This window comes from Mirounga leonina, unplaced genomic scaffold (genome assembly GCF_011800145.1).
Source record: "Mirounga leonina isolate KUSES-001 unplaced genomic scaffold, KU_Mleo_1.0 Mir_364, whole genome shotgun sequence".
NCBI lineage: Eukaryota > Metazoa > Chordata > Mammalia > Carnivora > Phocidae > Mirounga > Mirounga leonina.
The window spans coordinates 727,437-741,581 of NW_023270708.1; the positions used below are offsets into that span (position 1 = coordinate 727,437).

Here is a 14,145-nt window from a genome sequence, read left to right on the forward strand (position 1 = left end):
TCTATATACATATCACATCATGTCTTGAATGTACACTTGAAAATATCAAAGTCACCTCATACCTCTCAAGCCTGAGATCTACTTACTATCAAGTTATGATTAAGAACAAACTAAGAGAATTCTCAATTGGGAGGAAAATCACTGCACCAAGCAAACTTCCTGCAAATACAAAATTAGCCTTTCCACTTAAAACTTCCAAGTCAAATTTCTTCTGTGAATGCTTGAATGTATTTGCATAAGAGATCAATTTCAAATACAGCTGGGAAGAAGCAAAATGAGTCTTAAGCAAGCCTCACTCTTGTTTTCATCTTACAAAGAGAAGATTGGCCTGTCTTCCAGCCTTGTGAATAAAGATCTTGCAAAATTCACTATGCAAAGGGTGTGCCCAAAGAATACTTGGTGGAAAAATCTGCTGGACAAGTGCCAATTTAAAAAGAAAAACATTTTCACCCAGTTGGAAATCTAGAGAAACAGTGGTTGCAGCAACTCAGCTTAAAACTCTCAAGATCTGAAGAAAAATTTTTAAGAAAAAACCCAGATCTTTTCATTCTCAAGAGTAAAATTCTATGAAAGGCAATTGAATGAATCAAAGAAAGAGTCATCTATGTTAACTTTATGCATCTAGGCAGTAACTAAAACTCCACGTTTGATGTTTGACAGTGTCAAAGGGCAACTGGTCTCTAATTCTATATAAATGAACTTTACAATCTGTAATTGCCTTTAATCAATTATTTCTGGGAAAGAAACAGGAATAAAAGAGAACTTTTTATTGTTTTCTTTTAAAAAATGAAAAAATGTTTATTGTTTTGCTTATTTGGTTTTTGGGTTTTTGTTTAAATATTTTATTTATTTATTTGAGAGAGAGAGCAAGACAGCACAAGCACGGTGAGCAGCAGAGGGAAAGAGAGAAGCAATGACTCGAGGCCCGATCCCAGGACCTGAGAAAAAGGCAGACGCTTAACCAACTGAGCCACCCAGGCGCCCCTGTTTTGCTTGGGGGGGAGGGCAGATATAGAGGACTGTTTTTCATTAGGGATATTTATTTCCAAAGTATAAACAGCTTTATTCAGCAACAGCTTTATTCAGCAAAGAGGATACCCATACGGTAAAGCCCTTTGTCTTCACTCTCTCACTATCCCCCATTCTCAGGGTCCATACCTTCCTTTCAGATTTCTGCATTGCCGTAAGTGGAACACAATTAAAAAAATAAAATGACAGTTACTGCAGGTATACACACTGGCACCAGGTTGCCTCATGAAAGAAACAAGTGATCAGACTGCTGCTGCAGCTCTGCCACTAACTCCCTGACGGGACCAAGTCTGCAGACCCCCTATGGAAATACAGGCAGGATGAGCTCCATGAGGGATCGCTCAGCGGCTCAGCGGCTCAGCAGCTCAGCATACCTCAACAAGATGGACAGAGTGCCTAACAGTGATAAAACTCTTTCCCATCCCAGTCTGGGTCTCATCACTACAAAACAACAAGTGACATTTTCCAAAAAGGTGTAATTTAGACTTTGTAAGTGAGGAACCTAGGAAGATTAAAAGACAAAATTAAAATGAACAATTCTCAACAATAGTGTAGAACTTTTTTACCATATTGCTCCCTAATCCCACAAATGCTAAGAAAAATAATAACCTCCGGTTCACCCTTCAAGTTTTCTGGTGATTATCAAATCAATAAAAATAAGATACTGAATGTTAATCATAAACTCCATACTCAGACATGAAAACAACACAAACCCAGATAAGTGGGTGGAAAAACCAATCAGGATATTCTTTAACTGCTGTTTTATGCCTTTCAACTTCCTATAATAACCAGACTCACCAGAAAAAGATTTTTTGAGGAAAATACTTCAAAAAACACTAAGGACATGCTTATAATTCATATATCAGTCATAAGCACAATGCAAGACTAAAGGAAAAAGAACATAAAATACTTCCATATTTTAAAAGACTTCTTTTTCCAGCAACTGGGGAAATAAGGATTTTTCCACATAAGTTAAAATACAAATCATCCCTTTAGAATGTCAAAAATGTTTTTAAAAAATTATGAACTAGGTCACTTCTCTGGATTATTTATTATAGTAGAGGAGAAACACCTTCCCATCATGCCTCATGATCAGTGCCATGCCCACCAGTGTACTGTACAGTCAGAGAGGCATCTAAAGAGCAATGTCCCTTCAAGTTGCTCCATTTCTGGAAACAGAATCTTCTTTCTGCTCCCTCCCAGTCAGTTCAGTAGAAAAATACTCATAGAAAGAGCAGCAAGAAAGAACTAGCTTTTTATCTTCACTAAAGTAAATTATGTAACATGTTTATAGTCTTGGGCCTCAACTGTAAAATGGAGATATCACCTTCATCATATGAATGTTTTAAAGATTAAATAAGATACCAAATGTAGGGGGCACCTGGGTGGCTCAGTCAGTTAAGCGTTTGCCTTCCACTCAGGTCATAACCCCAGGGTCCTGGGATAGAGCCCTGTGTCCTGCTCCGCGGGCAGACTGCTTCTCCCTCTCCTCCCCACCTGTGCTCTCTCTCTCGCTATCTCTGTCGCTGTCTCTCTCAAATAAATAAAATCTTAAATAAATAAATTCTTAAAAAAAAAAAAAAAGATACCAAATGTAAACCACCTAACATATAGGAAGTGTAATCAATACATACTAATTCTCTTGTTTCCTTCTCTTTTTTTAAAGAAGTCACTCTAGCCACTTCCCAGATGCTAGGTCTGCCCTAGCAAAATGACCCTCCCAACCCATCCAACCTCTATTCCATACAAGAAACGAATAACAGGTTATTGCAGGCCAAAGAGTGTATCTGGTTAAGATACAGACTATTTACCTTTCCTCAAAATTTATTACCAAATTACTTAATATTACTATAAAGTCTCTTGAATATAAAGTTAAATGCCCTATTTTACATTATGTTTGGTAGATTTCTTTTCATCAACAAAGTCTAAAGGGCAATTTGCTTCTGCTTCCACTAATACAGCTCAGTGTTTATGCCCAGGCTGTGGGTAAACAGCCTAGAATAATACCTTGATTTCTTGTTAGCTGTGAGACATTAAGCAAGCTACTTAAACTTTTCATTTCTCATTCTCAGTCTGTAAAACTAAGATAATACCTACACCTCATTGTATTGTGAGAACTAAATAAGTTAGTAAGTATAAGCACTTACAACACTGCCTACACCTCAGAAATATTCAACCAACGTAAGCTATTATTTTTTTCCTAACATGTTTCAACTCTGTTGTCTGATTAGGCAAAGTAGGTTAAAAATGTTGTTCCCTAGTTCCAACAAATCACTTCAGTCAGTCCCCTCCCCCCGGGGTTCTGTGATCTCCCAGGTTTCATACTAATTTAGTCCCAATGGTCCTAAGTTCTGGATCCCCCAGTTTCTATTTTCCCAGGATGCATCAAGTGCCAGAACAAATGGGAAAAAAAGATTAAAGGGTGAGCAAAAAAAACCATTTACTACACATACACGCTTCTCATTTAATCCCCTGGCTCATGTCCTCTATTAGGCAAAAGTAAAACAACCTGAAAATGATTTAAAATTGAATATAACCCCTCCTTCCTGGTTGTCATTCCTCAAATCCTCACCAACCCCCCAACCTTTTCTCCACAAATCCTCTTACCTGAGAGTTCTGAGTATAATCTATACAGTTGCTACAATGCTACTAAATAGGTTACCAGGGCAACCTGCAACATTTGTACTTGACCAAAAACTTTCCAGGATATTCTACTTGAGGAAAAGACTCTCCAGACACTTTTATCAGATTGAAATTGATTTCAAAACAACTTTGTTCATCACTTCAATGCAAAACCCTTCTTTGTAACTAAACAAATATAAAATCAAACAGGCTGAAGTGGCCACAAAGCATTACGGGGAATCCAAAATAGTAAAATTTACTTTATATATATTATATACTACACCCATTAGTTAAAATTTTAGAGACTCAATGTTCTCTTTACATTGAATGTAAGAGCATAATTTCCCCAGGTATACAATGGGAAATAGGAAAAAAAAAAGAATGAACTGATAGATATTAAAGGACATGACCTGAGGTATAAATTTCTGCCTAGCCTGCAAATTAGTCTGTTTTGATCTTTGTTTAGGGAAAGAGTAGAGAAACTAATTATATTACTATTCATTTGAGGGGTGCCTGGGTGACTCAGTCGGTTAAGCAACGGGCTCGATTTCAGCTCAGGTCTTGATCTCAAGAGTCATGAGTTTAAGACCCACATTGGGCCCCTTGCTCGGCGTGGAGTCTACTTAAAAAAAAAAAAAAAAAAAAGATTACTATTCATTTGAAATAAAATGTGGTCCCATGCTTTCCCTTTTCTACTAAAATAATTTATCATGCACATGGAATCTAACAGGGTGCTATGCAAATGACACTGAAACCTCTGGGTATACCCAACAGCCAAAAATGTTTAAATGAAAATTGGCAGGTGCCCACCACATTCAATAACCTCCTTCCAACTGTTCCTTCATCTCAGCATAGCCATTCAATCTAGTTATTCCTGCCAAAAACCTAGGAATCACTCATAATACCTCTTCCTTCTCTCTCAACATCCACTCGTCACATCCAATCAATCACAAATTCTAGTCACTCTATCTCCAATATTCCATTCTCTCACTCTTTCCTGCCGAAGTCTGAGTCCACCATTCTCTCTTAGCTGGTTTACAACAATAGCCTAACTGGTCTCCCAAAATCTACATCCACTTTGCTCTTCACACAATTACAAGAGGTTTAAAAAAAAAAATCCAAAGATGTTTAAACATCATTGGCTCCACAATTAACATTTTAAATGTGAGATAACCAACAAAAACACCGATATGACTTGGCCCCTAACTACCTCTCTGGCTCATTTCTCATCACTCTCCTTACACTGTGCCCTGTTTTTGAAAGTGTCAAGCACCTCCCATTCCCAAGGCCTTAGCATATGCTGTTTCCTCAGTCTGTAGCACACTCTTCCTTCTTCACCACCAATCATTTTTCATCATTCAGGTCTCAGCTTACAAGTTACTTCTTCAGTATACTTGCTATAATATCCCCACCCATTTTAATTAGATGTTCCTGATATGCACCCTTCAAAGCTCTCTGAACTTCACTTCTGTAGCACCCACAACCACTGTAAATACATCATTAACTATATGATTACTTGCTTAAATAATTAGTCTCTCTTTCTAACCTATATTGTCCACAAGGACAGGGCAGGGATTGTATCTTACTCACCACTATATACCCCTACCATCTAGCACACCTCAGTAGGCAGTCAATACACCTGATAAATGAATTCATCCATTTCAAAGTCTCCAAAATAAGGCTTTGAGATACAGATCCACTCCTCACTTTGTTTATACAGGATTACTTGGAAGCCCATTTCCTGATTTTTTAACACTTGCTGGAATGTGCAAAGGAATACAGAAATTTCATTTTTAAGACACGAGTAAAGAACCTGGACCTTCACGTGCTATTAGGGTTATTTTGCAAAATGTATTCTTACAATCACCCACGGCTTGAAACTCCATCTATCATACTCCCTCCTTCACCGACCCCTCACATCCACTGTTAATCAAGTCCCACTAACTCTGGGACGCCTGGGTGGCTCAGTCGGTTAAGCATATGCCTTCGGCTCAGGTCACGATCCCAGGGTCCTGTGATCAAGTCCCGCACTGGGGTCCTGGGATCAAGTCCCGCACTGGGCTCCTATGCTCAGCGGGGAGCCTGCTTCTCCCTCTGCCTGCCACTCCCCCTGCTTGTGTGCTCGCTCTGTCTCTGATAAATAAAATCTTTAAAATATAAATAAATAAATAAATAAAAATAAAGTCCCACTAACTCTACTTCTGCATCATCTGAGCTTTTCTCTTTCCTCTTTATACTACATTTATCACTCTTACCTATGTTGCTAGGTCTCAAAAGAACACCCCAGTCCAGCCAACAAAGCCCCATGCCTTTTAGCCTCTGTCCTCACTGTACACTGTGCCTTCTGCCTATACTGACCTCAGTCGGCCACAACCAAAAGAAAACTCCGTACCAAAATCCTAGCCACCCTTCAAGGCTCTTTCTAATGTCCTTTCTTCCCAGTTGCATCAACCAGCTGTGATCTCTTCCTGTTTCATTTACGTCATCTAATATTTGCCTTATATTACTGTGTGCTAGGCACTGCTCTAAATATTCATCTTTGTCTTACCATTTATCTAAAGTATACTTGAAGATAATCCGTTTATTCACCTACCTCATCTCTTGCCTCTTTTACATTTGCTCATTTAGTAAATACTTATTCTATGGCCATTTCAGTACTACCATAAGAGTCCTTTCACTCAATTTTAGAGAATGAAAACACCAGTCACAAGGCCACAGAAAAAAAACATCTATAGCAACTAGATCTGCAGCAAATGGGTAACCCCCGAATTCCTTGTTGCCTAACTTCCTTCCTTCAGAATCACTCAAGAAACACCAAGAATAAATTCTGTCTACATATCTTAGAAAAAAGGAAGGAGGGAGAGGGAAAGGGGAAAAATACAGAAGCTCCTATTTCTGCCACTGGATGTCATATGCAGGTTAGCAGAAAAACAAGGGGCATTAAATCAAAAGTGTTCCACAAATGAGTTTATTCACCTCTGAAGTAAGTTCTATAAGAACACAATGGAATTATTCTCAAGTACGTATCCCCACACAGTATAGTCACTTTAGTGGACTATTAAAAAAAACAAAACAGTGCTTGCTTCGGCAGCACAAATTGGAACGATACGGAGAAGATTAGCATGGCCCCTGCACAAGGAAGACACGCAAATTCGTGAAGCATTCCACATTAAAAAAACAAAAACAAAACACACACACACACACACACACAGGCATTAAAAGAATCAAAGCTGTAAGTCACAAGTCAAGAAGGCCGTTTTGCTTCAAGTTACACCAGTGACTTATAGGGACTTTTGCTTCACAGTTTCCCCAAATGCAAAAAACAAAAACAAAAAAACTACAACAAAAACAACAACAAAAAACAGTGCTGAGAACAGCTCCATCAATCCATGTTATTTAAAGATAGTATAGTCACAATTTAAAGTAGTTTTGGCCTCAGAAGTTAACTAGTCAATTCCTTCATTTCGATTATAAAAACTAGCCCTATAGCTAGTCTATAGCAGAGACGGATTAGATATGACTTAGTTCTCCTGGCTAATACTACTCTCACTCCATCATTCTATGAAAGGATAACGAATAGCAGAATAAGGACAAATCAAGTTGACTACCACCTCTGGCAACATCATTTGTGTATACTTAATAAATTCAAATAGGAAGCTACAACACAAAGCATTCCCTGATACCTAAAAAACAAAACCTACAAACACACAAGTAATTCGGTATACACTGAAATCTTTATTAACAATTCCAAGAGGATGAAATTCCCCCAGAAGAAAAGTCACTGCAATCAAGATAATCCAAAATTCAAATAATTTCTTTAATGTCATTAAACCAAACATCTAGTTTATTTTTACCCAACCTTGATCGGAAACAGACTTCAGGAGGCTATCAAATAAAACACAGGTTAGCATAAATTAGGCCAGAAATAAAAGCATGAAAATAAAACAAGAACAAGGAGAACAAAATGAAGCCAAGAATGAGGCTTAAAAAAAGGTACAAGACCTACAAGCTTGGCTCTAAACTTCCAAAAGCCAACGGGACAATAGAAACCTAGTGAACAACACAAATTATAGCATCCAGGTAATAGACACAGACTTAAAAACTTAAGAAAAAAAATCAGTCTTGGTTGTGTATCTTTCTCCCTGAGGTCCTTATAAAGAAAGCACTGTGTAATATAAAGATATACGTAATATATATAAAACAACATATATTTCAGTAGTCCTAATGAAACATTTTATGGGATTCTTTTTTTTTTTTTTTAAAGATTTTATTTATTTATTTGAGAGAGAGAGACAGAGAGAGCACAAGCAGGGGGAGGGGCAGAGGAAGAGGGAGAAGCAGACTCCCCTCTGAGCAAGGAACCCATTGCAGGACTGGATCACTAGGACCCTGGAATCATGACCTGAGCCGAAGGCAGATGCTTAACCAACTGAGCCACCCAGGTGCCCCTATGAAGGATTCTTTTTATAATGACCACCAAGATAAGCCTATAATATTATACAGTTAAGAAAAAACAGGGCACCTGGGTGGCTCAGTTGGTTAAGCAACTGCCTTCGGCTCAGGTCATGATTCTGGAGTCCCGGGATCGAGTCCCACATCGGGCTCCCTGCTCAGCAGGGGGTCTGCTTCTCCCTCTGACCCTTCCCCTCTCATGCTCTGTCTCCCATTCTCTCTCTCAGATAAATAAATAAAAAATCTTTAAAAAAAAAATAAATAAATAACAGTTAAGAAAAAATATATATTTTTTTTTTTAGAAAAGAGAAGTTTATATAACTAATGTCCAGGTACCCAAAACACTACTAAGAACACATTTAAGAGAATATCTGAAGAACAAGAATCATATGATCCTCTCAATAGATGCAGAAAAAGCTTTTGACAAAGTACAGCATCCCTTCTTGATCAAAACTCTTCAGAGTATAGGGATCGAGGGTACATACCTCAATATCATAAAAGCCATCTATGAAAAACCTACAGCGAATATCATTCTCAATGGGGAAAAACTGAGAGCTTTCCCCCTAAGGTCAGGAACGTGGCAGGGATGTCCACTATCACCACTGCTATTCAACATAGTATTGGAAGTCCTAGCCACAGCAATCAGACAACAAAAAGAAATCAAAGGCATCCAAATTGGCAAAGAAGAAGTCAAACTCTCACTCTTTGCAGATGATATGATACTTTATGTGGAAAACCCAAAAGACTCCACCCCAAAACTGCTAGAACTCATACAGGAATTCAGTCAAGTGGCAGGATATAAAATCAATGCACAGAAGTCAGTGGCATTCCTATACACCAACAACAAGACAGAAGAAAGAGAAATTAAGGAGTCGATCCCATTTACAATTGCACCCAAAACCATAAGATACCTAGGAATAAATCTAACCAAAGAGACAAAGGATCTGTACTCAGAAAACTATAAAATACTCATGAAAGAAACTGAGGAAGACACAAAGAAATGGAAAAACGTTCCATGCTCATGGATTGGAAGAACAAATATTGTGAAGATGTCAATGCTACCTAGAGCAATCTACACATTCAATGCAATCCCCATCAAAATACCATCCACTTTTTTCAAAGAAATGGAACAAATCATCCTAAAATTTGTATGGAACCAGAAAAGACCCCGCATAGCCAGAGGAATGTTGAAAAAGAAAAGCAAAGCCGGCGGCATCACAATTCCGGACTTCCAGCTCTATTACAAAGCTGTCTTCATCAAGACAGCATGGTACTGGCACAAAAACAGACACATAGATCAATGGAACAGAATAGAGAGCCCAGAAATGGACCCTCAACTCTATGGTCAACTAATCTTTGACAAAGCAGGAAAGATTGTCCAATGGAACAAAGACAGTCTCTTCAACAAATGGTGTTGGGAAAATTGGACAGCCACATGCAGAAGAATGAAACTGGACCATTTCCTTACACCACACACAAAAATAGACTCCAAATGGTTGAAAGACCTCAATGTGAGACAGGAGTCCATCAAAATCCTAAAGGAGAACACAGGCAGCAACCTCTTCGACCTCAGCTGCAGCAACTTCTTCCTAGAAACATCGCCAAAGGCAAGGGAAGCAAGGGCAAAAATGAACTATTGGGACTTCATCAAGATAAAAAGCTTTTGCAAAGCAAAGGAAACAGTCAACAAAACCAAAAGACAACCGACAGAATGGGAGAAGATATTTGCAAATGACATATCTGATAAAGGGCTGGTATCCAAAATCTATAAAGAACTCATCAAACTCAACACCCAAAGAACAAAGAATCCAATCAAGAAATGGGCAGAAGACATGAACAGACATTTTTCCAAAGAAGACATCCAAATGGCCAACAGACACATGAAAAAGTGCTCAATATCGCTCGGCATCAGGGAAATCCAAATCAAAACCTCAATGAGATACCACCTCACACCAGTCAGAATGGCTAAAATTAACAAGTCAGGAAACGACAGATGTTGGCGGGGATGCGGAGAAAGGGGAACCCTCCTACACTGTTGGTGGGAATGCAAGCTGGTGCAGCCACTCTGGAAAACTGTATGGAGGTTCCTCAAAAAGTTGAAAATAGAGCTACCATATGATCCAGCAATTGCACTACTGGGTATTTACCCCAAAGATACAAAAGTAGGGAACTGAAGGGGTACGTGCACCCCGATGTTTATAGCAGCAATGTCCACAATAGCCAAACTGTGGAAGGAGCCAAGATGTCCATCGACAGACGACTGGATAAAGAAGATGTGGTCTATATATACAATGGAATATTATGCAGCCATCAAAAGGAATGAGATCTTGCCATTTGCAACGATGTGGATGGAACTGGAGGGTATTATGTTGAGTGAAATAAGTCAAACAGAGAAAGACATGTATCATATGATCTCACTGATATGAGGAATTCTTAATTGCAGGAAACAAACTGAGGGTTGCTGGAGTGGGGGGTGGGGTGGGAGGGATGGGGTGACTGGGTGATAGACACTGGGGAGGGTATGTGCTCTGGTAAGCGCTGTGAATTGTGCAAGACTGTTGAATCTCAGATCTGTACCTCTGAAACAAATAATGCAATATATGTTAAGAAAAAAAAAAGAAGAAGAAGAAAGTAGCGGGAGGGGAAGAATGAAGCGGGGGAAATCGGAGGGGTAGACGAACCATGAGAGACGATGGACTCTGAAAAACAAACAGGGATCTGGAGGGGGGGCGGTGGGAGGATGGGTTAGCCTGGTGGTGGGTATTGAGGAGGGCACATTCTGCATGGAGCACTGGGTGTTATGCACAAACAATGAATCATGGAACACTTCATCTAAAACTAATGATGTAATGTATGGGGATTAACATAAGAATAAAAAAAAATTAAAAAAAAAAGAATATCTGAAAAAAAAATTATTTTCTTAACAGCAAGTACTTACTATAGAAGTTTGTAAGTACAAGGGCAAAGAAAATGAAAACCAAATTTAGCAAAAATGAGATTATCGGCCCAGGAATTCGTAACAAAATGGCAGAAGAAAACTCTTAAAGGGAAAAGAGAGGGAGTAGTATAAAGGAAAACTAAAGTGGAAAGGAGAGAATGTGCGCGCGCGCACACACACACACATGCACATACTCAACAATTATACTGTGTACACAAGAGATAACTAAATGCTCTTATTTCTATTTCTACAGTTAAGAATTAAAAACTAAGGTGATTGCTGAAACATATACCTTCCTTGCCAGTTCGTCCCTACATCAAGAAGATAATGTTTAAATTCCTGCTCCTTCCACAGTGATATTACTAAACAATGATACAGGTCAAACCCAGTATAGTGCAGAATTTCAAAAGTAATTAATGTACCAAGACAGGAAGATACATGAAACGTTTTAGGATGATTTTCCAAAAAGAGTTTAAAATAAAAAGGTGTAACAACAGTTTTAAGCTAAATAAAATCAGTTACCCAAAAAAATTAATCAAGAAAAAGGAAAGAACTTCTCTAAGATAACTCATCTGGAAATACAGAATTTACTAACTGTAAACTAAGTATAATATGATGATAAATATACAATTTGCCAAAAATTCAATAACATATAAAAGTCAATCATTCCACTACTGCTAGCATGTGCCTATGACTTACAATGGATCACTGTTTTTCCTCTTGGAGGTAGGAAAGAAGAAAAAACACAAATAAATTCTTGGTGAAGGCTTGTTATTTTCACAGAACCATCCACTTGTAATTTAAGCACCATCATTTAAAAACAATTCATTTCAACAGCTTCCTCTGCTAAATATCTTCATCATGGCTGCCTAGACTAAATCTAGCCAATTTTATCTCTGGCAGGAGTACTTCAGCAAAGGAGTGAAATATTAAGCTACCTTAGGGAAAAAAGCTGAAATTCACCAGCTGGGTCAAGCTCCTGAACAGGACTCAAGAATTATAAATGTGGTTAGATTTGGGAAGAACTATTAAATCACAAAGAAAAGGCTTCTCAGCGTCCAAACAACCACTTCCCCTGCCTCTTTTCTTCTTTTTTAATCAAAGTAATGCCTCCATTCTCACAGTCTGGCCAATTGCTGAAAACCTTTAATAAAATACTCAGAAGGTCAAAAACAACTGGCTAAATACCAGCCTTAGGAGTCAGTCTGGTGACCTTGCTCGACAAAAACTTTAAAGTATTTATGCTTTATTGGTGGTTTTAATTTAAATTTAATTATATCATAATGAGAAGAAAGTATATTTACTTCACAGTACTTGTAGTGCCCCAATTTCCTTACTTTAATATGATCCTATACTTGGAGATTCAACTTCTTAAAGCATTGCTTAGCTGATTTAATTTCAAGAGGATTCAAATGATTCCAAAAAGTTTCCTAAAGTGATCCCTTAGCTGTCCTTACACTTTACAACCTTCCAATCAAGAAACCATTTCGTGGTAAGAATGCTCAGAATTAAGTAGTGAGTGAAGGGACTAAGCCTAAGCAGTCTTTTCAAATCACTAGATTATTCCACGAAACAAGAAAAGTTCTCATTTAGGTATTTTGATTTCACTGAATTGGAACAGTTCCCCACATTACCAAAACTTAGAAGAAATGTTTTCAAAACAAAGTATCCTGAAAACAGTAAACTTATAGATTCTAATTTTTCTCAAATACACAAAAGAAGTACATAAAATTTAAAACGGATCAACTACAGTATGTTTCATGAAATTACTCTTAAAACACAAAATATTTAACATTAACCAGGATTTTTTTAAAGCAGTGGCTTATGCAGTAAAGTCAGCAGGAAAATGCCACAAATATTTGCAAGCTGGGTTAAGTCACTAATCCATTTAAAGAAACATAACTACATTACAGCAGTAGCAAGCCTCTGAAATAATATCTGCTTTAGATGTGAATATAGAAGTGGACTCTCGAGTACAGTAAGCTAACAACAACAACAAAAATGAACTAGGTCTACAAGGAAGAAATTGAGCAAAATTATCCAGACTTTTTCCCTTGAAATAGAAACATAAGCTAAAACGGAGAAAAAAGGAGATTTACTTATGCTTAAAAAAGGCATGGCTGGGGGTGCCTGGGTGTGGCTCAGTCGGTTAAGCGGCTGCCTTCGGCTCAGGTCACGATCCCAGAGTCCTGGGATCGAGCCCCATGTCAGGCTCCTTGCTCAGTGGAGAGCCTGCTTCTCCCTCTCCCTCTGCCTGCTGCTCCCCCTGCTTGTGCTCTCTATCTCTCCGTGTCAAATAGATAAAATCTTAAAAAAAAAAAAAAAAAAAAAAGCATGGCTGTCTCAACAAAGTCTTCAGTGAAAACCTTAGTCACCTTTTTACTACAGGCAAGGAAAAACTAAATATTCCAACATAACCACCTATTTCACGCTACTTTAGCAATCTAACCTTTGTAACATCGCTGGCCCAAAAAGGGAAATGAAAGAGGATCTACTAGCTAACTCTCCTGGCCTTCTTTTCCAACATCTCGTGCTTCCCTCTCTCATAAGTCTAACACTTATATGTAGATAAATGTAGATTGGTTTATTTTTAAGGAGATATACTATACTTCCTTGTTCATCTGTAAGGAGCCACTGGAGGAGGGAAGGACATGAGTAAAGCACCTCTGGATTCACCATGCCAATCTGGGGCGCCACCCAAAGCTTATGTGTAGAATTTTCCTCCAAACAACAGATTTGGAAAAACCAGAAAAATTTATCCCAAGTATGTCAATAAATTAAACTTAGCTGAGAAAAAAATAAAATTCAAATCTGATAAAGACGGGCTTTTAATTTAGGAAGTAAATCAAGTTGTGAAAATGGATTGTACTTAGAGGCAACCTATAAAATACTCTGAAGCATTTTCTGATTCTTAGTCCTTAAAATGTAAGGAAATCTCAGCTGTTAAAAGTGAAAACTGGGGGGCGCCTGGGTGGCTCAGCTGGTTAAGCGATTGACTGCCTTCGGCTCAGGTCATGATCCTGGAGTCCCGGGATCGAGTCCCACATCGGGCTCCCTGCTCAGCAGGGGGTCTGCTTCTCCCTCTGACCGCTTCCCTCTCGTGC

General features: G+C 38.4%; 1 protein-coding gene and 1 pseudogene across 5 annotated transcripts in view; one reads left to right on the forward strand and one right to left on the reverse strand.

Annotated features, from left to right (window-relative positions):
• KANSL1 (KAT8 regulatory NSL complex subunit 1) overlaps positions 1-14,145 on the reverse strand; it is a 182,789-nt gene that overhangs the window by 121,195 nt on the left and 47,449 nt on the right. The gene's annotated exons all lie outside the window — the stretch shown is intronic.
• LOC118027187 lies at positions 6,729-6,825 on the forward strand (annotated as a pseudogene).